The 26,235-nt window shown below is 41.3% G+C and overlaps 1 pseudogene; it reads left to right on the top strand.

Annotated features, from left to right (window-relative positions):
* The first annotated feature begins 24,607 nt into the window (after positions 1–24,607).
* Positions 24,608–25,204, top strand: LOC142435584 (ATP synthase F(0) complex subunit C3, mitochondrial pseudogene; annotated as a pseudogene).
* Positions 25,205–26,235: the final 1,031 nt, after the last annotated feature.

Here is a 26,235-nt window from a genome sequence, read left to right as displayed (position 1 = left end):
TACCTGTAATCAACCCAGAAGACTCTGTTCTGCTGAAAAACCTCCATCCTCGACCTCTGCAACCCAAGTTAAAAAACCACACATCGTCATCCTGATGACTCCCAGAGCAACCAAAGTCCTCGAAAACCCCAATTGACATCATCTGACTTGGGTGAAATTAATCCCTAACCCACACCGTGACCATTACTCCACTCAGATGGTAGGCCCTACCACCTTATGCTTTACTAAAACTTCTTCTACTTAACTTTTTACTCAATTCTGTTACACCCAATCCCTCTCTAGTCTCAGACATGTACATGTAGCAATTCACAGTTCAGGAAACAATCTCTGAACAAAGCCTGCTAACAGAATACACAAGTTATTATAAAAGCCAAACCAAAGTCATCACCACAGCTAGTCTGTTACTTCATAAATCAGGATGAAAATAGATTTTCTCTATCTAAAGTTTACAAACATAATATAACTGTTAATATACCAGCTCATTCTTATACACTTATATTCACTACAACAACTTGTTCTCACATTCTCACACTCCCATGTGCACTATTCATACAACATTTACATTCCGTGCACATGCCTGCACACACTCACACACCCATGTGCCCACTCACACTGATTGGTACAAACTCGCTCACTTATGTTCATGTGTCCACAGGCCCATGTCTGCACACTCGCCCGTTAGGGCACAGCATACACCAAACACAAAACTTTAACAAGCAACTCCAGCTGGTCATAAACTCCACCTCAAGGTCTCTCACCTCCTTACAGCAACAATTTATATCCCTGGCATAGGTAACCCTTCAAAACCGTCGTGCATTAAATCTGATACACTATATCAATAAGTCAAAAGTAGTTAAATAAAATATTAAAGCGCTCACATGGCCAAAGAAATCAGAAAATATCAGTGGGGCACCACCAGCCCCTCCTCATGGTTTCAAAGTTCTGTCATGTCATGGATTATACCCCTCATTGGGCCTTTGGCAATAATTTGTATACTGTTACTGTTGGTTCCCACTGTGTTAAAATTTTGCAGGACCGAATGAAAGCCATCTCCAACCTGACCTTCAACCAATTCTAGCTTCAAACTTACAGTCCACTGCAGACTGACCCAGGCCCTGAACCTTCCAATTCTTAATCCCGACCCCCCCACCCTCTTCTTCAACCTTATCTCAGCAGAAAGTAGTTAAGAAAAAAACAGTGCCCATTACCACTATTAAGAGTTTGGGATATTTGGACCGGGTCTGGACCATGCAACTGTTTCCCCCAGCTCTCCCAAAAGATACCCTGCTGGACTGTGTACCCCCTTCCCCCCACCTCTCAAGGCCAGAGCTGGACTGCGCAGTCCCTGCCTCTAGCGTTCCAAGGAGCTTATCTCTCCTGGCCGGGTCTGCACAGCCCCTTCCCTCAGTGTCCCAGGACGATTTACTCATAGACCACATCCTGACTCAGACCCTGCAACTGCAGCACCACAAGACCTTCCTTCCCCTTATCAGTACATACATCCTTGGCTCAAGCCCTATATATGTCCCACTGTCTCACTGCCAGGCGCAATTTCCCTGACCTAACTCGTTGGGTCTCGAAACCGCCCAGGGGCTCAAGATGCCCCTGTCCCTTTCTCTGCTCTCCCTTCCCTCCTGGAAGTTCTTTCTCTGCCTCAATAAAATCTTTCTCAACTTCACATTCCTGGCTAAATTCGATCTCTGTTCCACGCCTCCGTCTCTCTCATCTTGGTGCCAAAAGACCCAGGACCGACAGGAGGGGCCTCTGTGCTGCCCTGGCCTTCCTCTGGCCGGTGCACAGCCCCGTCCTCTGTCTCCAACCTCTCAATGTGTACATTTCAGCAGCATTTCGTGTATCCACAGTGTTGTGCAACTACCATCTCTTTTGAGTTTGAAAGCTTTTACATCATCTCATGAAAAGACTCCAGGTCCTTTAAGCTATCATCACTCCCTATTCTCTGCGTCCCCACCCCCTGGTAACTACTGTACTGGTTGCTGCCTTGATGGGATTGTCTACCTTGAAGATATCATATAAAAGAAATCATAAATAAATAAAAAGGAATCATATATGACCCTTTGTGTTTGGCTTCTTCTGGTGAGTATTAGCATTTTAAGGTTCATCCAAGTTGTAGCATGTAACAGGATATCCTATAAAAAGAATCAAGTAAATAAAATAGATCATACAATGTATTACATACATTCTGGGTCTGGCTTCTTTTTTTAGGATCATGCTTTCAGCATTCATTTAAGTTGTAGCATGTAACAGTACATCATTTTTAAAAAACATTTTATTAGGGGCTCATACAACTCTTATCACAATCCATACATATACATACATCAATTGCATAAAGCACGTCTGTACATACTTTGCCCTAATCATTTTCAAAGCATTTGCTCTCCACTTAAGCCCTTTGCATCAGGTCCTCTTTTTTTCCCCTCCCTCCCCGCTCCCCCCTCTCTCATGAGCCCTTGATAATTTATAGATTATTATTTTGTCATATCTTACCCTATCCGGCGTCTCCCTTCACCCCCTTTTCTGTTGTCCATCCCCCAGGGAGGAGGTCACATGTGGATCCTTGTAATCAGTTCCCCCTTTCCAAAACACTCACCCTCTACTCTCCCAGTATCGCCCCTCACACCCTGGTTCTGAAGGTGTCATCCACCCTGGATTCCCTGTGCCTCCAGCTCCCATCCGCACCAGCGTACAACCTCTGCTCTAACCAGACTTGCAAGGTAGAATTCGGATCATGGTAGTTGGGGGGGAGTACATAATTTCTTATGGCTGAATAGCACTCCGTTGTGGGTGTGGATATTCATTTATCCATGATGGGTATTTGGGTATTTCCATCAATTTGTTTATTATGAATAATGCTGTAAACAAATATTTGTGGACACATTTCTCCGTGGAAATGTATTTTCACTACTCTAGGAATGGAATGCTGGCTCATATAGTGACTCGATGTTTAACAGAAGAACTGCAGTTACTTCATTTTACATTCCCACAAGCAATATGTAAGTGTTCCATTCCTGTACATTCTTTCCAACACTTTGTACTTTCTGTTTTCTTTTTAAAATTATAGCCATGTTAATGGAAAGATGACTACTTGACCAACTGAACGGAAGATATCTGTATTTGCGTCCATTCCAAAGAAAGGTGATGCAACAGAATATAGAAATTATCGAATAATATCAATGACCTACAAGTAATCTTTTCCCTAAGGTATATAAAAACAGTTGCAACTGTACATTGACAGAGAACTGTTATAAATTCAAGTCAGATGAAGCACTAAGGGTGTGCAACAGAGAAACAGGGGAGCAGAACAATGAAGTCCCCGAGGAATAAAAAAATAGACTTTGAGGCTAGGGCATGGCATTTCATGAGACTAGACTGGAAAACACTCCTACAGGCCAATAAACAGACGTTGAACTATTTATAGGCTTTTTTTGTCCTTGGTTTTATTGTTGTTCTTTTTGTTGTTTTGTTTTGCTGTGTCTTGTTTTTGTGCTTATTTCTGTCTCTGCAGGTCTGTCTAGATAAGATAAGCAGGATAAACAATTCAGAGGAGAAAACAACAGGACCAACGGTTGGGAGTGGCAGGAGGGGGAGAGAGGTGAAAGGAAGTGGGTGTTAACAAACCCAGGGACAAGGGAACAACAAATGATCTAAAATTGATGGCAAGGAGGGTGCAGGAGGCCTGGAAGGGCTTAATCAATATAACCAAGAGGAATTACTGAAATCCAAATGAAGGCCAAACATGATAGTGGGACAAGAGGAAAGTAAAAGTAAATAGAGGAAAGAACTAGGAGGCAAAGGACATTTATAGAGGTCTAAATATAGGCATGCACAAATGTAAATATATTCATATATGATGATGGGGAAATAGATCTATGTGCATATATTTATAGGTTTAGTATTAAGGTAGCAGACAGACATTGAACCTCTACTCAAGTACTCCTTCAACGCAAGAATGCTTTGTTCTAATAAGCTGGCATTCTGTGATGCCTACCTTCCCAACACGATCGCTGAAGACAAAATGAGTGCATAAGCAAATGTGGTGAGGAAAGCTAATGGTACCTGGCTATCAAAAGAGATAGCATCTGGGGTCTTAAAGGCTTGAAGATAAACAAGTGGCCATCTAGTTGTGAAGCAACAAAGTCCACATGGAAGAAGCACACAAGCCTGTGTGATCACGAGGTGTCTATGGGATCAGTATCAGGCATCAAAGACCCAGAACAAAAAAATCATATCATTGTGAATGAGGGGGAGTGCAGAGTGAAGACCCAAAGTCCATCTGTAGACAATTGGACATCCCCTGTAAGAAGGACCACAAGGAAGAGATGAGCCAGTCAGGGTGCGGTATACCACTGTTGAAACATACAACTTCGAGCACAAAATTCTATTCTGTCCCATAGGCAACTGGACAACAACCACTTCCTTTTTTTCTTTTGCTATTTACAGGTATAATCATATTCAAATGTCAAGGTAGAATTAATTTAGGGCAGGCATCCTACCAAGATCTAACTGTTAACTCCCTAGGCCCTAGTTTGTGAATGTAGTAATCTTGAAAGATTAAAACTTAAAGGACTTGATGTATTTATCTTGACATCATGAAAGTCATGTTCAGATCTTGGCAACTGGCAATCAAGCAGTTCTCTCTGTGTTTTGGGTAGCATACTCAGGAGCTCCTATGGCATGTCTAATGGATCAATCTGAAATAACAACAACAAAACCTCATTGCCATTGGGTCGGTGGCCACTCATTGCGTCCCTACAGGACAGGGTGGAACTGTCCCTGTGGGTTTCCGAGACAGTAACTCTTGAAGGGGTTAGGAAGTCCCATCTTTCTCCTGAGAAGGAGATGTTGAACTGTTAACCTTGTGGTTAGCAGCCCAACGTGAAACCACTATGCCACTAGGGCTCCTCAATTTGAAATAAGAGTTATCAAAAGATATTCATGGATTAAACAGTGGCTGTAAATACCAACTCAACACTGCTTAACCTTTTCAATAGGACAATATAGTTTTGTGAGGTATAAGACCTCTTTGCAGTAATCAGCGTGGCCTTTGGTCCTGCTACCTGATTGCAGGGCCACACCTGAGGCCAGTAAATGGAGGCAGACCTGATCAAGAGGGATCACTAGGGGCCAAATACTAACTAAACCTCAGGAAGCTACATGAGGCACCCAGTAACTGCCTTGGAAAACAGATGCTTCCTGTTGCTTCAGAGAGTAAGTACATCTTGTGGAGGCATAGACGTTCTATGCAGTGATCAATCTAGGTTCATGTCTTTGTTTGTTTTTGTTGTAATTTAGGTAAAGGATTGCACTACAACTAGTTTTTCCATTAAAAATCTATATGTATGTATGTATCTGTGTATGTATGTATCTATCTATGACATTGATTACTGTCCCCACAATATAATAGCACTCTTTGCACTACTTCCCCGTGTTTATTATTTCCCTTCGGTCCTTCTATCCTATCCATTCCTGACTTCTGAGCTTTATTCTTAGGCAAATGCTGCCCTTGATCTAGCATTGTTGGTTGTTCTAAGAAGTTATTGTTCACCTTATAGTCCTATTTTCATTTGGCTGTAAGTTGAGACAAGGGATTGAGTTCAGTTCAAAATTGAAAATGTCTCAAAAGGCCATAGTTTCAGGGGATCAACCAGTCTCTGTAAGAGCAGTAAACCTGATATTTTTGTTTGATTTAGAGTTTTCTTCCACATTTTCTCCCACTCTAACCAGGGTCTCTTACGGTGATCCTTCTCAGAGGAGGACAGTAGAGCACCATGTAGTTCTTCTGGTCTTAGAGTGACGGAGGTTAGGGTTCACACGTTCATTAGTCCATTAAACGAATGGTTTCTATGTGTCTTCATCACTGTTCTTCCTCCAGGCAGGGAGGGACCAACATTGCACCTTAGATGGCCATTCATAAGCTTCTAAGTACCCAGTTTCTACTCACCCAAGAAGGATGAACTGTACTGTACCAAATGACTTTGATGTCCCGTGAGACTATGGTTTTCAGCTTCCAAAACCAGCAATTCATTTCCTGAAGGTGTTTGGCTATGGCTAAGAAGTTTTCATAGATTTGCTCTCCAGGTATTCACGAGTGTATTTGCAGCACATATAAATACATATTTTTCATAGATTTGCTCTCCAGGTATTCATGAGTGTATTTGCAGCACATATAAATACATATGTAGAAACATTAAAAAAACAAAAACAGAAAAAGAAACATACAACTTTCCTCTAGTTCTTTAATGCTTCCTCCACCCCACTATCATGACCTCAATTCTACATTACAAATCCGGCTAGACCACAGCATGTACACTGGTACAGATAAGAGCTGGGAACACAGGGAATCAAAGGACAGATAAACCCCTCAGGACCAATATTGAGAGTAGTGATACCAGGTGGGGAAGGAGAAGGTGGGGGGTGGGGGAAGAGGGAACTGATCACAATGATCTACATATAAACCCCTCCCAGGGAGATAGACAACAGAAAAGTGGGTGAAGGGAGACATCAGTCAATGTAAGACATGGAAAAATAATACTAATTTATGAATTACCAAAAGTTCATGAAGGTGAGGAAGGGAGGGGAAAAATGAGGAGCTGATACCAAGGGCTCAAGTAGAAATAAAATGTTTTGAGAATGATGATGGTAACAAATGTACAAATATGCTTGACACAATGGATGTATGTATGGATTATGATAAGAGTTGAATAATCCCCCAATAAAATGATTAAAAATTAGCAAATAAATAAATAAATAATAAATTCAAGCCAGATCAGAAGAGGATGGCATACCATGAAGGATATCGTTGCTGATGTCAGGATTTTGGCTTAAAGCAGAGAATACTAGAAAGCTGTTTGTCTGTGTCTTATTGACTATGCAAAAGCATTTGACTGTATGAATCACAGCAAACTGGGAATAACACACAAAGAATGGGAATGAATCCAGAACCCATACATAAGCCAAAGTCCCTTTGAACAAAACAAGGGGATCCTGATTGGCTTTAAACCAGAAAATGTGTGCATCCCAATGAAATATACTGCTTTCCTCTGCTTCTTTAATGCTTCCTCACCCCACTATCATGACCCTAATTCTACTTCACAAATCCAACTAGACCAGAACATGTACATGAGTACAGATAAGAGCTGGAAACACAGGGAATACAAGACAGATAAACTCCTGGGACCAATATTGAGAGTATTCATACCAGGAGGTTTAAGGAGAAGATGTGGGAGAAATGGAGAACACAATGACCTAACTATAACTCCCTCCCAGGGGAATGGTCAACAGATAAGGTGGTAAAGGGAGACATCAGACAGTACAAGACATGAAAAAATAATGATAATTTATAAATTATCAAGAGTTGATGAGAGAGGAAGGGGGAAGATGGGGGGAGGGGGGGAATGAAGAGCTGATACCAAGGGATCAAGTAGTAAGAAAAAATGTTTTGAAAATTATGCTGGCAACAAATATACAAATGCTTGACACAATGGATATATGTGTGGATTGTGATAAGAGTTGTACGAGCCCCCAATAAAATTATTTTCAAAAAAAGAAAGAAAAGGTGTGCATCAGGGTAGCATTCTTTCACCATACTTATTCAATTTGTACGCTAAGCAAATAATTCAAGGATCTGACTGTATGAAGAAGATTCATCAATAACCCATAATATACAAATGACACAACTTGGCTTCCTGAAAGCAAAGACACGAAGTATTTACTGAAGACGAAAGACCACAGCCTTCAGTGTGAATTATACTTCAATTTAAAGAAAACAACTGCAACAATAGCAATAATAATTTATAATTTATCAAAGGGTCATGAGGGTGGAAGAGCGGGTAGGGAGGGGAAAAAGAAGAGTTGATACCAAGGGCTCAAGTAAAATGAAAATGTTTTGAAAACGATGATGGCAACATATATACAAATGTGCTCGTTACAATTGATGTATGATCAAGGGTAATGTAACTAATTGGTATAGCTGAAACCCAGATGGGGACGGAGCATGATAGTGGGACAGGAGGAAAGTCAAGGGAAATAGAGGAAAGAGCTAGGAGGCAAAGGGCATTTATAGAGATCTAGACAAAGACATGTACATATGCAAATATATTTATGAGGATGGGGAAATAGATCTATGTGCCTATATTTATAGGTTTAGTATTAAGGTGACAGAAGGACATTGGCCTCTACTCAAGTACTCCCTCAATGCATGAATGCTTTCTTGTATTAAATTGGCATTCTATGATACTCACCCTCCCGACACAACCACTAAAGACAAAGCGGGTGAACAAGCAAATGTGGTGAAGAAAGCTGATGGTGCCCGGCTATCAAAAGATATAGCATCTGGGGTCTTAAAGGCTTGAAGATAAACAAGCGGCCATCCAGCTCAAAAGCAACAAAGCCCACATGCAAGAACACACCAGACTGTGATCACGAGGTTCCGAAGGGACCAGTTATCAGGCATCAAAGAATAAAAAATCATATCATTGGGTGCACACTTCCATGATAGGATCGCTGAGGACAAACGGCTGCATAAGCAAATGTGGCAAAGAAAGCTGGTGGTGCCTGGCTATCAAAAGAGATAGTGTCTGGGGTCTAAAGGCTTGAAGGTAAACAAGCGGCTATCTAGCTCAGAAGCAACAAAGCCCACATGGAAGAAGCACACCAGCTTGTGTGATAACGAGGTGTCAAAGGGGTCAGGTAGGTATAAGGCATCATCAGAAAAAAAAATCTTACCATGGTGAATGAGGGGGGGAGTGCAGAGTGCAGACCCAAAGCCTATTTGTAGGCCACTGGAGATCCCCTGGCAGAGGGGTCTTGGGGAGGAGATGAGCCAATCAGGGTGCATTGTAGCAACAATGAAAAATACAACTTTCCTGTAGTTCTTAAATGTTTCCTCTCCCCCCCACTATCATAATCCGAATTCTGCCTTGCAAGTCTGGCTGGACCAGAGGATATACACTGGTACAGATAGGAACTGGAAACACAGGGAATCCAGGGCTGATGATCCCTTCAGGATCAGTGGTGAGAGTGACCATACTGGGAGCATAGAGGGAGGGTGGGTTGGAAAGGGGGAACCAATTACAAGGATCTACATGTGACTTCCTCCCCGGGGGACAGACAACAGAAAAGTGGGTCAAGGGAGATGTTGGACAGGTCAAGATATGACCAAATAATAATTTATAAATTATCAAGGGTTCATGAGGGAGAGGGGAGCGGGGAGGGAGGAAGAAACATGAGGATCTGATGCCAGGGGCTTAAGTGGAGAGCAATTGTTTTGAGAATGATTAGGACAATGAATGTACAGATGTGCTTTACACAATTGATGTATGTATGGATTTTGATAAGAGTTGTATGAGCCCCTAATAAAATGATTAAAAAAATAAAAACAAAAAATATGAAATCCAGGATAGGAAAATCTATAGTGATAGTACTGAATTAAGAGTTTCTTGGGATTATGATAGAAAAGGTTGGAGGGGGGACAGGAAGCTAATAATAACGAGTATAAGAAAGAATAGAATGTTTTAAAATTGATTGTGGTGATGACTGCACAACTCCTTGTAGTATGTTTAAATCATTGTATGATGTGTCAATTACATATCAATAAAACTATTAAAATTTAAAATAAAAGAGTACCCAGTTTTATTAGTGATTGCCCAGGACTGGAAGGAAGGCAAAAGAAGGAGTTATTGTTTAGGAAGCATTGATTTTCTACTTATGGTGATAGAAATTTGGCAATGTTTACAGGTGATGGTTATATAACACAATTAATGTAATTGATGTCAGTAATTTGTACACAAGATAAATGTTGAGTTGGAATTGAAACAGACAGAGAAGAAGCAGGCAAGGCATTTCACCTAGGAAAATACTAAAAAATATGGAAGCAAGATCTAACATGATGAGCATTAACAATTTATTCAATAAATAAGTATTTATGGAATATATAGTATTCATCAGACACAACATAGGCCCTGAGGAGTTCTTGCCCCTGAGGAGATCATGTGGGAAAAATAAATATACTGACTTCTGAGTTAAACCTGTGTTTGAATAGCAAGCCCATTAACTGACTATATGCCTCGGCAAGCTCTTTTAAATATCTAAGCCATTTTCTTCATTTATAAAAAGAAAATAATAATAGCCTCCTTGCTAATTTGTTGTGAGGATTCATGATAATGTACACGTGTATGTGTACATGTGTATATACATAAAAAAGCAGATAGGGGATGCTAATTATTATTTTAATGTGTTCAAAATAGTTATATGCAAAGTAACATTGAGAATACAGAGGTGTGACATTGATATGCCTGACAAGCAGAGAACAGAAAGAACATTTCAGGCAGAAGGGGTAGAATTTGTAGAAGTGTAATGGTGTGAAAGGAGCAAATATCTTGACAGAAACTTGTCATAGATCGCCATTGTGTTGACTCTGAGTCACGACGCCCCTGTGTGCCACAGAACGAACGTGGCCTGGCCCTCACCTTCACTGCTGCTGGTCTGCTCCAGTTGGTTGTTGTAGCTGCTGTGTGTTCTGAGTGCCTTCCAACCAAGGGGCTCATTTTCCACCACTATCCCCAAAACAAAAACTAAAACCACCTCACTGCCATCAAGTCAATTCTGACACCTAGAGACCCTGTACAATATTTCTGAGGTGGTAAATCTTTATGGGAGTAGACAGTCTCATTTTCTCCTGCTGAAAGGCAGGTAATCTATAATATCAGGTATAACATTGTCTAATATAAAACAAACTTTGACACAGTTCTAGCTGACAGACAGTATAATCCACGTGGTCAAGCGACAGCCTATAGAGCTTTTCTTAGGCTAGAAGAGCCGAAGTAAGTTCACTTCACCACAAATGCCTATCCCATTCTCCCTCTCCTGGGCATTTCTAATGTACTCCCAGTGTTCGGAGATTTTTCTCCTTAAAAAACCCACATAATACTTTGTAAATTTCTAAGCTTACAGAAAAGTTGTTAGACCAGTTCAATGAACATCACATCTATTATTAACATTCCCCTCTTTTCTTTGTTTTTCTCTCTTTTCATGAGTGTTAATTATATTATTTACTGCATGATTAAGAGCAAGTTGCAGACATCATGACCTCATCCCTAAATATTTCAGCATGTATATCCTAAGCAAAAGAACATTTTCATATATAACCATTAACAAAAAAAATCAGATTCAGAAAGTTTAACATTCATTCAATATTATCATCTAATAGAGTTCCTATCCAAATTTCATCAGTAGATCCATGTAGTCGTTACATAATCTGGTGTCAACTTGAGAGGATTATGAGTGAGGGAGTGGAGTCTGGCCTGTCAATCAAGATATAACCAATGAGGCCACTAGGTGATCACGGCCTTCCCCTGCGGATTCTGGGAAAACGATGGGATTTCCTCCTTGGCGGTGGGACACAGACTCTCCACTGACAAGACACATAGCACTACGCTGATAGACCCGTGCCCTGGGAACTGGAGAAGCCACGTGGAGACCCCTGCCAGCGCTGAGATGCTTATAACACCATTGGATCCAACGATATTTCTACCTATTGGTCTGTGATCGTCCTGCATTCAGCATCATTGCATGTGTTTCGTGAGTCTGAAGAGGAATTTTTAGATCGGTATCGGACATATGGACTAATATCGGACTTATGGGCTTGGACTGGACTGGGTTGGGATGCTTTCTTAATGTATAATTACCCTTTATATAAAACTCTCTCTTATACACATTATGAGTGTCTGGTTTTGTTTCTTTAGTCTACTCAGACTAACACATTCCACTAATATCCCTTAAATCAGTAAACAGTTTTCCTAGGATATCGTCACATATCTGCAATGGTTAGGGTATTCCGAGAATGAAAGGAGAAAGAAAGCTAGCCCGGATTAGAGGATGCCTAAAATAGCTATCCTCTGGGGAGACATGAAGTCTTAATCTCTCCACTGAGATTTATTTACATTCCATGGTAAAGAAGTAGAGACCTTCCCTTCTCTCCTCACAGATAATTTGTTTACATGCCAGAGCAAAGATCTCTGGACCACCATTGTATATAAGCACAGAGAGGAATAATTTCAGTGTTTTATCATGTGGTACAAATCCCACTGTGACCCTCATCATATTACCTGGTGGGGAAATGGGTAAAAGAAACTGGTTCTAAGATGGCGAGGCCAGTAAAAGTGTCTTATTATGATCCAATGTCACATGTTTGTATAAACTATGCCAGTGGAGTAACACTTCAAATTCTTACAATTAAAGGCTTAATATTTTATGCCGTATTCTCTCAAGATCCAGGATTCAAGTTGAGATTCTGTGTTGCCTTCAGCTTGTCAAATCTTTTTATTCTCTTTCAATATTCAGCTTTTAACCTTTTGTTGTTGTTTAGCACAATGAAAATTTTTGAGATCAGTTATTCTTCCTTATGCATAAAACTGTATCTATATGTAAACTATCTTTTGTACCTTGCTTTATTTAACAATAGATCTTGCAATAGGAATATATAGAGAATAATATTTCATTGGTTGGTTTGTGGGCTACCAGCACACAATTGAACGGGTCAAAGGGGAAGTTGTATAATTGAGGGGTAAAATTAAAGATACATTAGACGATATAAGCCATGCATTTGCTCACCTCCTGGACAGCCAAGATCTCAGCAGCCAGGTCCAGACAGGGAGAGGGGAGGAGGCGGGTATATTTCCAATCAGGGCATATATACACTTTTGGAGACGTGAAAGTCCCCCCCGATTACATGTACAATCGGCATACATCAATTAGAGTGGGACATGCTAGGGGTGCACATGCGATCGGAAGGGGTGGTACTAAAGCTACACATGTGACAAGATGGGCGGACCCTAGATTCAAGATGGCAGCCTAACCATGGGCTCCTTGAGTAGGCTTGACCTTGTCTCTGGGCTCTCCTTCAGGGAGACAATCCACTATCCTTTTCAGAAGAGAGTAGACCCTACTGAGGGTGGGATAGACTAAAGAGTCTGGTTGCTCTAAGCAGCTTGCATTGACCTCCAAGAGTGCAGTCATTTACCATGTATTGCATGCAGTGTCATGGGTTTGGAATATATTTGGGGGACAACCTGGGGAAAACCCCCTCCTGCATCCCACAGTTGGTTAGCCTTTGTTCGCCTAGTATACAGCACAGGGATATGGCACGCACTCAGTGAGCGCTTATTAAAGAGCTGCAGGGCTAATTGCATATGAAGCTGGTGCAGGATGAGTAGTCTCTCTCTCTTTTTTTTTTTGTACATTGGGTCACTATGAGTGAGAGCAAACTCAACGGCACCTAACAACGTCAAGGCTGAAAGTGAGACCTGACGGTACAGTTGGGTAAGCAGAGTGTGTTCCTTGGGAGACTGATGAGGCAATGTGCTTCAGGAAAGAGTCACAGTCTTAGAAACCCTGTTGCCGTTCTACTCTGTCCTGGCAGGTCCCAGTGAGTGGGACTCAAATGATGGCAGTGGGTTTGGTATCCAGGCTGCAGAAGGGGCAGTGACATGATCACTGGGAGGATTAGTGGAACTGTTAATTCCTTGAAGTGTGACTACTTACATTGCCCACTTACTCAGGCCTAACATAGTACCTGTGACATTGCTGCACAGAAGGCTTTGTAGTTAGATAAACCTATTTGTGTTTAACTTTCAGTCATGAACTCTCAATAATATTGGACAAGTTAACCTTATCCATCTTTTCCTCATTGATAAAATCAGGAAGGCTGTTATGGGTTGAATCTTGTTCCCCAAAGCTTGTGTTGTAAATCCTAACCTCTGTATCTATGGTTATAATCCCATTGAGAAGTGAGTTGTCATTTTAATGTTAATGAGACAGGATTGGTGTAGAGTGTGTTTTAACTCAATCTTATTTGAGATATAAAGAAAATTTAAAAAGCAAGCCAGAGAAGCAGAGATGGGGGAGGAGAGATGCCAACCCACAGGATTACCCAGAAGCTGAAACTCCAGAGGCAAAAACTTGGTCCAGCTAACAGAGAGAAAGCACCCTTGATTTAGACTTCTAGCCTCCTGAACTGAGAAAATAAATGTGTGTTGAAGCCACCCATTTGTGGTATTTCTGTTATGAGGGGCTTCTGAAAGTTTGTGGAAAAACCAAATGGAAAGAAAATGGACTCTCCCCCACAACCTTTTTGAAGACCCCTCCGATAGACACATTAGATAACAAAGACAGTACCCATCACAGGGTTGGTATTAGAGCTCAATAGAATGATGGGTTTTAAACTACCTGACCTCACCTTGCCAGTTTACCAGTTGCAGTCACGTCAATGCCCACTGATGGCAACGCCCGTGCTGCAGAACAGAACGACACTGCACAGGGTTGTCAATGCTGTGACCTTGTGGTCTGTAGTGGCACACTCAGCTGTTTGTGCTACCCAGGGGTCTCACCTTAGAAGATGATTTAAAAAAGTAGAGCAGGGGCCTGCTTATGTATGCTTGCTTCACAGAACGCTTTTATTATCTTCCTGTGGCAGTCATGAGAATGTGCCTTTCTGGCTTCTACCTAAACTGACCAAGGGTCCAAGCTGAACTCTGCCATCCAGCACTGTTTGCACTGAGGCCACGCCTGCTATGGGCTGCCCTAGTCCATGACCGAATGTGGCAGGAGTACTAAGTCAGGCATATTCCTGAGGTTCCTCTGATAGCCAACCTTGAGACCTCGCCAATAATGGGTACCATCTTCAGACTGCCAGGCAGCCTAGGACCTTCCACCCAGCCTTTTCCCCCTCTCCTCTGATCAGGGTCAGTCTTACAAGGTGGTCACAGTAGTCTGCCAGCTCCCTCAGTCTGTTCAAGTTCCCTCTTTATAGTCTCTCACACATAAAAACTGTATATTTTATGTTTTGTATTGAAAATACTCTTCTGCACCTTGCTTTCTTAAGAGTAGATCATCTTTACACTACTACCATTTTGGCTTCTTGGAGGACCCAGACTAACACACAGTCCCTAGGAAAACGAACATTTAAACAAAAGGAGTATGTATTTTTTTGGTTTGTTTTTAATGTTGCCATTCATGATGAGTATATGCAAGTGCTGGGTCTTATTTGGAAGAGGGCAATATCTCAGACCAGAGCAGAGCACTGTGAAAGGTTTGCTCTTTAGGCCCTGACCACTACAGCTACTTCTCTCCTATATCTTTCACAGATATTACCCCCACCCACCCTCACCCCCACGTGATCTGGTTGCATTTTGTCTTCCTAGAAGAGCCCAGGGACACAGCCATCCAGAACAGGACAATGTTCAAACCAGAGAGGGCTCTGCCTCGAACTAGGGAAAGGCAGGGGTCAAGGTAGGTGAATGGGAGGGAGTGTGCAGACGGACTATCAGTGCCACTTTCTCCTTTGACCACTTTGCCTCCAAAAAGGGCCTTTTAAAGTGCCTAGGGATGAAGAGCTACAAACTGAAGACATGAACAGTCTGCACTTAAATACATACTTAAATGACCACTGGTGACATCAGAAGTAACTAGGCAATTTAACAAATTAGCTGTCATTTTTGTATGCTGTCCTAGTGGGTAGAGCACTAAGTTGTGAAAGGTGTTACATGATTATGCCTCAGATTTTAGTTATTTTATTAGGCCTAGGAATAGCTTTAGTACTATATTATCCTCCACCCATTGCCATTGAGTCAATTCTAACTAGTAGCAATCCTAGGCCGCAGTTCAAGGCTACAACTCTTGAAGGGAGTAGAGAACCACGCCTTTCTCCCTACTGATTATCAGGCCCAAAGGAACCACTCTCACAACCGACCCGGTACGTTTTGTCGATAACCTTTTTGTTACCACTACTCTGAAACACTCCTCAGTCCCCTGAGCGGAGGAGGATCGGGAGACAAAAGGCAAAATAATAGAAGAACAAGTAGCAAGGTAGGGATTCTTTGGTGGCCTTTATGAATACCAAGGCAGAGTGGCCCTTGGCGCAGGCAACCAGTGCCTTGGCCGATCTCGGCGAGCTGTAGGGAAGCAGCTATGCAACGCAGAGCCAGTCTGCTCTTCTGCGTGCTGTCCCGTTTGCCGCAGGCGTGGGGCACGATGCTGTAAGTGGGCAGAGTGGTCAACAACCACTGTGCCTAATTCAAACCCTTACACCAACAAACCCCTTTCTGCGGCTGCCTCCTCCACTTGGTGTTCTGAGACCCATCCTTCTATTACGTCTGTTGTAGCATTCCATCCTACCAAAGAATGGCTCCAGGCCTCTCAGCTTGAACTGGGGCTGATAGTGTGTGCAGGAAATACATCAGTGTCCTTCAACACACCCCAGGCCCAAGAGTCACTAGAAAGAACCATAGTGTCTGACTGACAGTTCAAGCCTACGTTGCAACTAAGAGGCCCATGGAGAGAACATCTGGGAGAACAGGACTCACCAACCAGACCGAGGCCGGATTGAGGGTGGGAAGGGGAGGGAAGGAGTCAGAGTCCGGCATGTCTGAAGGGTGAAAGAGCCCTAGTTGCCCCAATTGGTAAAGTGGTACGCTGGACATGAGATCCATACAGCCCTGGGTCTAAGTGGAGAATAAAACTCTTTTCTTTTGTGCATGTGTCCATTTTACTTTAATTGGCTAATAAAATAGGACAAGGACTCTGGGGTTTGGGGGACAATGTAATTAGACAGAGCGAGCATTTGCAAGTTTATTCATGACCTGGATTCACACACAGTCAAGATAACCTGACCTTTAGCTGTACATTCCACAATGCACTCACAAGATAGGCATCCTCTCTTCCACATTTGTGTAAGCAAAAATACAAAAAATCCCTTTCATAACCACTTTTCTCTAAAGAAGGGAAATTTGGTATTTTTTCATGGTATATATTTTTCAATTATGATGCTGACATTAACATCCAATGCATACTGTTCAGTGTGTAGAAATAGGCAGTGACATCTCAAGACCACAATAACATTGTCTCATGAATGGAGTAGCAAAAACTTGATTTGAATTAAGGTCTAACTCCCAAGACTGTTTTCTTTCCACTTGGTCACGATGTTGTTTTTTTTAAAATAAATCATTTTACTGGGGCTCATACAATTCTTATCACAATCCATACATACATCAATTGAGTAAAGCACCCTTATACATTCATTGCCCTCATCATTTTCAAAATTCACCTTCCACTTGGGTTCCTGGAATCAGCTCATTTTCCTTTTTTCCCTCCCCACTTCCCCCTCCCTCACAAACCCTTAATAACTTATAAATTATTACTCTATCCTATCTTACACTGCCGGGCATCTCCCCTCACCCACTTTCCTGTTGCCCATCCCCCAGAAAGGAGGTTACATGTAGATCCCCGAGATCGGTTCCCCCTTTCTACACCCACTTCCCTCCCCGTGTCGCCACTCTCACCGCTGGTCCTGAGGGGTTCATCGTCCTAGATTCCCTGTGGTTCCAGATCCCTACTGCACCGCTGTGCATCCTCTGGTCTAACCAGGTCCGCAAGGTAGATTTGGGATCATGATAATGGGGGGAGAGGGGGGAGGAAGCATTCAAGAACTAGAGGAAGGTTTTGAGTTTCATTGTTGCTACACTGAACCCACTTCACGATGTTCTTACAGCAAATTATTCTCTGAGAGGAATGAGTGCTACCAGGGAAGAGAGAACGCTCTCATTTTATCCAAATCAGACTTCCCATAAACATTCAGCAAATTACTCTAATTGGTAATAATCCATCAGTGTCAGTGTGCTTAGAATTCACAGAACAGCACAGAATCCCAGGGACTGGAAAAGACGATTAACGCCATCAAGTTCAGGGAACATCAAACACGTTCAGGTAACAGAGCTTCTAAAAGCCACAGTGCTTCTGGCAAATGACAGTGCTACCTCGGTTGTCGGTTCATTCCAAATTCATGTTGCAACGCTGAAAAGTTCAAGAACTGAACATATTTTCCCATAAAAAATAACAAAAAACCAAATAAATAGTTCCGAGGCCCCCTCCAATTATACTTATCAATTCATTTTTCCGGGGCTTTAAATCACGACGGAGGCATTTAGCCGTCTCACCTACCACTGTATGAAATACACTATTACCACCGAATTGTTTCTGGTTTATCCACGTTAGAGTAACTTCAAACTCTGGGTCCTTAGTTTCATGGTTACTGATTTCATGCCATTTGATTCGTGGGCCTTTTAAATCGCCTTCTTCCTAAAAGTCTTACTTACCCATGCTGCGCTCAGACAAGTGGCGACCTGATTCAAATTCCCAATGGTTCTTTCTTTCACGCTCCGGTGGCTCTGTTTTCCTCCTGGCTTTTTGCTGCTGGTATCATGAACTTCCTTTGCACCCAGAGTTATATCTTATGCTAGCAAAGCTCCAAAAAACGCACAGTAACGGATGTTTGACTGCACTATAAAAGCACTCTATGTGTCTGAGCAAGAGTGGCACAACACGTGACTTCCTCTCACCCTGCACAGGTTTTTAAAAGTAGGATATTTGGTTTGACTACGGAGCAAAGTTACAAACACAGCAGATTTTTTGAACGTTTTTGTTCACATCGTGGAAAGTTCAAGCTTGAGCCATTTGGTAACTGAAGTATCACTGTACTAACAAACCACACCAATACATAGCAACTCTGGTGGCATAATGGGTTTCTAGTTGAACTACTAATCATAAGGTCTGTGGTTTGAACCTACCAGGAGAAAGATGAGGCTTTTTGCTCCTGAAAAGATTTACAGCCGTGGAAACCCAAAGCGGCAGCTCTACCCACTCCTATAGGGTCACTGTGAATTGGAATCAATAGCAGCGAGTTTTATTTGGTTACTACCATTACACAAACTAGCAACAGGTCCAGCAGAAAGATCATGTGGTGTAATGTGAAGAAATTTGAAATCTTATGATCTGACTTTTCCTGGCACTAGCTTGTAGCCTTGAGTAAGGTGGTTAACTTATCTGTAACTCTTGATTGCTCATCTGAAAAACAGGGAATGCAAATCTCTCTTACAGGGTTAAGGATTACTTTAGATAGATGAGTATATGTAACATTTGTCCATAAAAATAATATTTGTACTTAACAAATTATAGCTATTGGGCCATAATTCATTATCTGAAACCCTTGAAGGTTGGGGTTTAAAAGTGTAATATAGTATACATGTTGTATAAGTCACCCCCTGCCCAATGAGTCTGAGGCAGCACCCTATGATCCAACACAATTGTATTTCTACAATGTACACTTAGTAAAATATTTTTTAAGTTTTCAAACTTTTAATTTGGTTGGGGGTTTTAACTTCTATATAAAGGATTGTAAACCTGCATTTTTATTTAAGATAACGACTGTTATATGTGTATTCCAGCCTCTATAGCTCAAAAGTGCATATATATATTTTTAATGATGGGTGCTATTGGTGCCCAACCCAGGTTTTCTTTACCAGCTGGTACATCAACCCCCGTAACCGCGGCCAATGTCGACTGATAACAGCTCACAGTTCTCTCAGAAGGCTAGTGATCTCAAGCATTTCTTTATGTTTGTTAATGGCCTGAATGTTCTCTTTGGTGAACTGTCCATGTTACCCATGCATTTTAAAATTGAATTATTCATCATTTTTTCTAGTTGAAGTTTTCTATGAATTTTAGAGATTAATTCCTTATGTGATATGCTATTGGCAAAGAAAATTTCCCAGTCTGTGGGTTCTCTTTTTATTCTCTTGGCAAAATCTTCTGATGCACCTAAGTGCCTACAAAAGATCCCAGTGATCTACTTTGTGTTCTACTGTGTCCTTTTAATTTTGCTCGATAGTACAAAACACCGCCCAGCCCTGCGCCATCCTCACAACTGGGCTTATGTTTGAGTCCATTGTTGCAGCCACTGTGTCAATCCATCTCGAGGGCCGTCCTCTTTTTCACTGCCCCTCCGCTTTACCAAACATGATGTCCTTTCCCAGGGACTGTTCTCACCTGATAACATATCCAAAGTATGTGAGACGAAATCTTGGCATCCTCGCCTCTAACCAGCAGTTTGGCTGTACTTCTTCCAAGATAGTTTTGGTCTTTTGGCTGTCCACGGTACTTTCAATATTCTTTACCAGCATCATAATTCAAATACATAAATTCTTCTTTGGTCTTCCTTATCCAATGTCCAGCTTTCATTTGCAATACAAGACATCGAAAAGACCTTGGCTTGGGTCAGGCGCATTTAGTCCTCAAAGCTCTACCTTTGTTCTTCAGACTTTACGGAGGTCATGTGCAGCAGACTCACTACTCTATTGAAGCTGTGCCTGGTCTTACTATCGAGGTGAGGCTGGCTTCATAAAATCAATCCAGGAATGTGTCTACCTTTCCATATTCTGGAATAGTTTGAGTAAAAGTAGAATCAGCTTTTCTCTGAAAGCTTGGTAGTATTTTCTAGTGAAGCTGTCTGAGCCTGAAATTTTTTGTTGGGAGTTTTTAAATGGCCCGATCAATTTCTTTTGTTATTAGTCTATGCAGTGTTTCTACATCAGTTTGTATCAGCTTAGGTAGGTAGTTTCTAGAAATTTAGGCATTTCATCTAGGTTTTCAAATTTGTTTGACAACAGATCGTTATTGTACTATTTTAAAAATTTCAGTTGGGATGTCACCCATTTAATTTCTTACTTGTGATATTGCATCTTCTTTTGCTTTGTTAAGTTTGCTAGTGGTTTTTCAGTTTTATTAATCCTTTCAAATACCCAACTTCTTGTCTTGCTGATTTCTGCTCCAATCTTTTCTTTTTTGTCCTACTTGTAGCTGAAGGTTTATTTAGCTGTTCCTGTACCAATTGTTGGAGATATTGAAGGTGTTGATTTTGGTTCTTTCTTCTTTTCTGGTGTTTTCATTTATTGCTATGACTTGCCTTCTAAATACTGCTTTATCTGTGTTCCAATAATTTAGTATGTTGCATTTTTCTCATTTGCCTCAAGGAATTTTAAAATGCAATCCCTTAATTCTTCAATTGCTAATAGTTTTTAAGTAGGGTGTTGCTCAATTTCCATGTTTTTAATTTTCCTCCCTTGATCTTTCTATTGTTTATTTCTAATTGTACAGCTTTGTGTTCTAAGATGATTTGTAATATCTCAACATGGGTATTGATTTTGGATCCAAGTAAAAATGATATCCTTGGCAATTTCATCTTTTACCGTGATACTATTGCTTATTGGACCAGCTGTAAAAAATGTTGAGGTGTAATTGGTATAATGAAGTACAATTCATACTGAGGACCGTAGTCTTTGATCTTCATCAGTAAGTGCTTCAAGCCCTCTTAATTTTCAACAAAATTATGTCATCTTTAGATCACAGGTTATTAGTGAGTCTTCCCCCAATCCTGAAGCTGCATTCTTCTTACGGTCCAGATTCTTGGATTATCTGCTCAGCATACAAATTGAATAAGAATGATGAAATGATATAAGCTTGACACACACCTTTCCTGGTTTTAAACTATGTAGTATTCTTTTTGTTCAACAACTTGATCTATGTACATTCTATATTAGCACAATGAAGTGTTCTTGAATTCCTATTCTTTGCAGTTATCCACAATTTGTTATGATCCACAAAGTTGAATGTTTTCTCCTGGTCAATAAAACATAAACATCTTCCTGATATTCTCTATTTTTAGCCAAGTTCCATTTGATGTCAATAATGATTGCCCGCACTCTACATCCGCTTCTGAATCTGGTTAATATTTCAGGTAGTTTCTGGTTGAAGAACTATTACAATCACTTTTGAATTATTTCTGACATTTAAGTTGTGTGTGATATAAATGGTATTGTTGGGATACTTTCAGTATTTTGTAGTTTGTCATACTGTGGTGGCTTGGCTGTTACTGATGCTGGAAGCTAAGCTACTGGTATTTCAGAGGCTAGGAGGTTCACCTATGGAAGTGAGGTTTTAGTGGCACTTCCAGAGAAAGACATACTAGGGTCTAAGAAGAAGGGCCTGGTGATCTACACTAGACCATATTTAGGGTTTAATAATCCAACTGGGCCAGTTCAAAGTCCGCTAAGGAAAACAAAAGGTTATTTGCCAAAGAAGCCGAAGAATTTGGCAAACACATATTAGTACCTGGAAAGTACATCTGAGAGCTGGATCATGGGGGTAGAATGTAAAGCTGGATGAGAGGGAGTTCATCAATATAAGTCCTCTCTTGTGACACAAGACTTAACACCCTGGCAAAAGCCCCAAGAGATAGTTCAATACATTGCTGGAGTGCCCCTTTGAAACTTGAAAAAAAGATATTAAATTAGCAGAGATTGCAAAACTGCCATGAAAAAAATGCTATGAAAAGGATTCCAAAAGCCCAGAGAAGTGGCCTGCTAGAATGTGTCTTTTACCTAAAACTGGACACTTAGTAGCTGGGTCTGCTTCTTGGAAGGGCTTGGAGGAAGGTCCTTTTTATGAAGGCAACTAAAGAATACACTAGTTAGGGAGGTAACATTGAGAAGCTTGTAGCAATGGTCCTCAATAAGTCAGGACTAGGAAATGGAATCCCTTGTTGTAGTGGGATAAGATCTTGGAATAACAGAGGTAAAGTGACAGTATTTCAACATCAGAAGCAAGCTGGACTTAATTGTCATGATGGCAGAGAGGAGGTCTTCTCCACAGGGAATTCAGAGTTGCCTCAAAGAACAGAATATTCTTAGGGGTAATATGGCCGAAGGCTAAGGTCAACTGCCCTACAGAAAAGTCAGAAATCTTTGCCCCTTTCGAGATCCAGAAGGCATGAACCGAAGGAGAAAAGAACCTGCAAAACCACAGCAAGTACATATAGTAGTGACTCCAGAGAACTACGACCATCTATTCACAGAGGCATGCACTGAAGCGAGGGAGTATTCAAAGCTTTCTAGAGTGGTTGGATAACAGGGTTCAAGGTAGCAGATATCTTGGTGCCCAAAGCATCAGCATGGTACTCCTACTGGGATAGGGACCTTGGAGGGGCAGGTAAGAAGCAGAGTCCTGACCAGATCTGTCACGGTGTGAGATAGTATGCCTAGTGGAACACGGGTTTCCTCAGTGATTGTTTCTGAATATGGAATGGACATATTTGTACATAGAACCCTTACATTGGTTTATTGACCTATAAAATAAAAGCTACTATAGTCGCGAGAAAGGCCAAGGTAAAGCTTCTGAAACTATCTTCACTATGAGCATGGCAATAAATCAAAAGTATACCACATACACAGAGCAAGAATTCTCACAGTGCAACACAGCTGCTTGAGCTATTTGACTTTATGGATTACATGGTACTTGAGGTATCTAGAGTGGAGAATGACATCATGTGAAAACTGCATGGTTCAAATATTTAATCACACATGCTTTCCACATCTGAGTCAACAAATATTTACTATGTGTTAAAACATATGATAGACACAGAAGACACAAAGGGGTAATAAAACACAATCTACTTTCCCAAATAACTCATGGTCTAATTTTACTCTTAATATCTGCATGACTACTTATATGTCCACTTCTGTCTTCCCTTGGGCTTTGCTAGCATTCAAAGCAGAAACTTCCTCATACTTAACACCACGGAGCTGGTTCTGACTCACAGTGACCCTAAAGGGCAGAGTAGAACTGCCCCTGAGGGTTTCCAAGCCTACAAATCTTTATAGGAGTAGAAAGCCTCACTTTTCACCTGGAGCTACTGGTGATTTTGAACTACTGACCTTTTGGTTAGCTCCCAATATGCAACCCACTATGGCACCATGACTCCTAGTGGAAGATGGGCCCAACAAGGGCATAAAAACAAATAATTTAAGAACAATTCTAGTGACTTAAATTATACCATGAGTTGGGCCAAGATTTGAAAGCAACTACAATGTACCACATACTTCATATATTTAATTTTCTTTAGCAATTCTATAAAGAATTGTCATCTATCACACTCCCCACACGAAAGAGTTGAAGTTCAGGAAGTAAATCACTTATGCTGTATATAAAGAGCAGCGGAGCTAAGATTTTAATGTAAGTAGTTCAAGATGTTGGCCAAAACTGATTATCTGAAATGTAAACCACCAACTAGTTCTCAATAAAAAATTTTAAGAAAGTATTTTCATGTAGGGGCATGAGTGGTATTGAGAATCCTTTTCCCATCGTATTACCTGTAAGCCATTTCTAATCAATGAGCCACAGTTGAAAATAATAGTCTAACTCTTTCATTTAACATTAAAGTTCTCTTTATAAGAATCCTCACCTATAAGTAGGCGAGTCTTGAAGAGGCAATGAAATGTTCTGTCTCTAGGATCATTTAATTAGAAAATGACTATGGTAGAGGGAGGCATTCTCAGAACACAAAAATCTCACTGTAAGGCAAAGAACAGCAACAGGTCAGCCAGGCAGCATGGGGACAAGAATTGGGAAGTCACTCTCTGAGGCTGTTCTGAGCTGGGTAACCTTGTTAGCTTCCACTGTGTACATGGCCCAATCTGTATGGCATTTAAATTCAAGGGTCAATTATCATCATACTTGGTCTATTTTTAGAACAAAATGCTAAGAATTAAATGAGTTGGCCCCGCTTAGCCAAAGGGTTGGATCTTGGCTCAGTTTTCTGCCTATGACTGAGGGTCACATTGTGCCAACATGGCTGTGTAGGCTTCTTGAGCATTATCTGTGGGATAAAGTCTATTCTTCCCTGACATTAAAAAATCTGTAACAGCCCCACTCTTTCGACCTCTGCCGCCGGTGCCGCCGCCGGGAAAGCAAGGAAGCGGGACAGGAGCCCACACCGCCTGTCAGCCGAGTCCTCCAGCCGCGCCTCCCTAAAGACTCGAAGATGTTCGCCTGCGCCAAGCTCGCCTGCACCCCAGCTCTGATCCGAGCTGGATCCAGAGTAGCATACAGCCCAATTTCTGCATCAGTGTTATATCGACCAGAAGCAAGAACTGGAGAGGGCTCAGCAGTGTTTAATGGGGCCCAGGCTGGTGTGTCTCCACTAATCCGACGGGAGTTTCAGACCAGTGCAATCAGCAGAGACATTGATACTGCTGCCAAATTTATTGGTGCAGGTGCTGCCACAGTAGGAGTGGCTGGTTCTGGTGCTGGTATTGGAACCGTCTTTGGCAGCCTCATCATTGGTTATGCCAGAAACCCTTCGCTGAAGCAGCAGCTGTTCTCATACGCTATCCTGGGATTTGCCTTGTCTGAAGCTATGGGTCTCTTCTGTTTGATGGTTGCTTTCTTGATTTTGTTTGCCATGTAACGAAAATGAATGGCTAGAGATGTTGGCATTCATGTTAATTACGGAATGGATATAATTCTATCTGTGACTCCGAGAACTGTAGTGTTGGTGTCATAGAGATGTATATTCTTCCCAAAGTCATTTCATTAAAGATGAGAACTTAAAAAAAAAATCTGTAACAGTACCAGCACCTACCTCAGTATGCTATTTTCCAACTTTATTCTAAGTATGGAGGCAGGGATTGGCTCCCATCCATCACTGACTCTGCAGAGCACCTGCTCAAGGGCTCTCAACACAGTGCTCTTGGGAATTACCTGCTGTTGGGTTAAACTGTATCCAGTCTGTGATCAGGTTCACTTATTTACCGTTGGCTGCTAAAACAAGGGGTCTCCAGAAGCATGCTGATACCGATTTAGAATGTATAGTTTAGTGCCCTCTGTACATTCACAATGCTATGCAAATGATACCATGCATTGCCAGATTTAAAAAATCACTCTAAACAGAAACTATAAAGTATCCTTTTCCCTCTGTCCTTGATAAATTTTTGCTTTGTTTATATCTAGATACCTCATGTGACTGGAATTATTTGTCCTTTTCTGTCTGGTTTACTTCACTTGGCATTATTTTCAAAGTTCACCTATGTTGTACCATATGTATTAGAACTTATATATGGATGCAAAGTATTTTATTGGATGTATGTAGCACACTTTATTCATCTATTAATGGGCACTTGGATTGTTTCTATAATTAGTGCGAATAATGCTATGGTGAATACTGGTATTCAACCATGTTTTTGAATCCCTGCATTCAAGTCGAGGGTATGTATCTAGAAATGGAATTGCTGAGTCACATTATAATTTTATGTTTAACTTTTTTTGAGGAGCCTCCAAACGGTTTTCTATTATACGATTTTTATATTCATACTAGTAATACACAAAGGTCTCAATTTCCCCACATCCTCTCCAGCACCTGTAGGTATGAAGTGATAGCTTGTGGTTCTGATGTGCATTCCCTTAATAACTAATATAGCCCTGGTGAAATAGTGGCTTATGCAGCTAAAAACAATCAGCCACTCCACAAAAGGAAGATGAAGCTTTCTACTCCTGTAA

The sequence above is a fragment of the Tenrec ecaudatus genome, chromosome 1 (assembly GCF_050624435.1).
Source record: "Tenrec ecaudatus isolate mTenEca1 chromosome 1, mTenEca1.hap1, whole genome shotgun sequence".
NCBI lineage: Eukaryota > Metazoa > Chordata > Mammalia > Afrosoricida > Tenrecidae > Tenrec > Tenrec ecaudatus.
The sequence above is the reverse complement of the archived record's forward strand: the minus strand, read 5'-3'. Positions and strand labels throughout refer to the sequence as shown.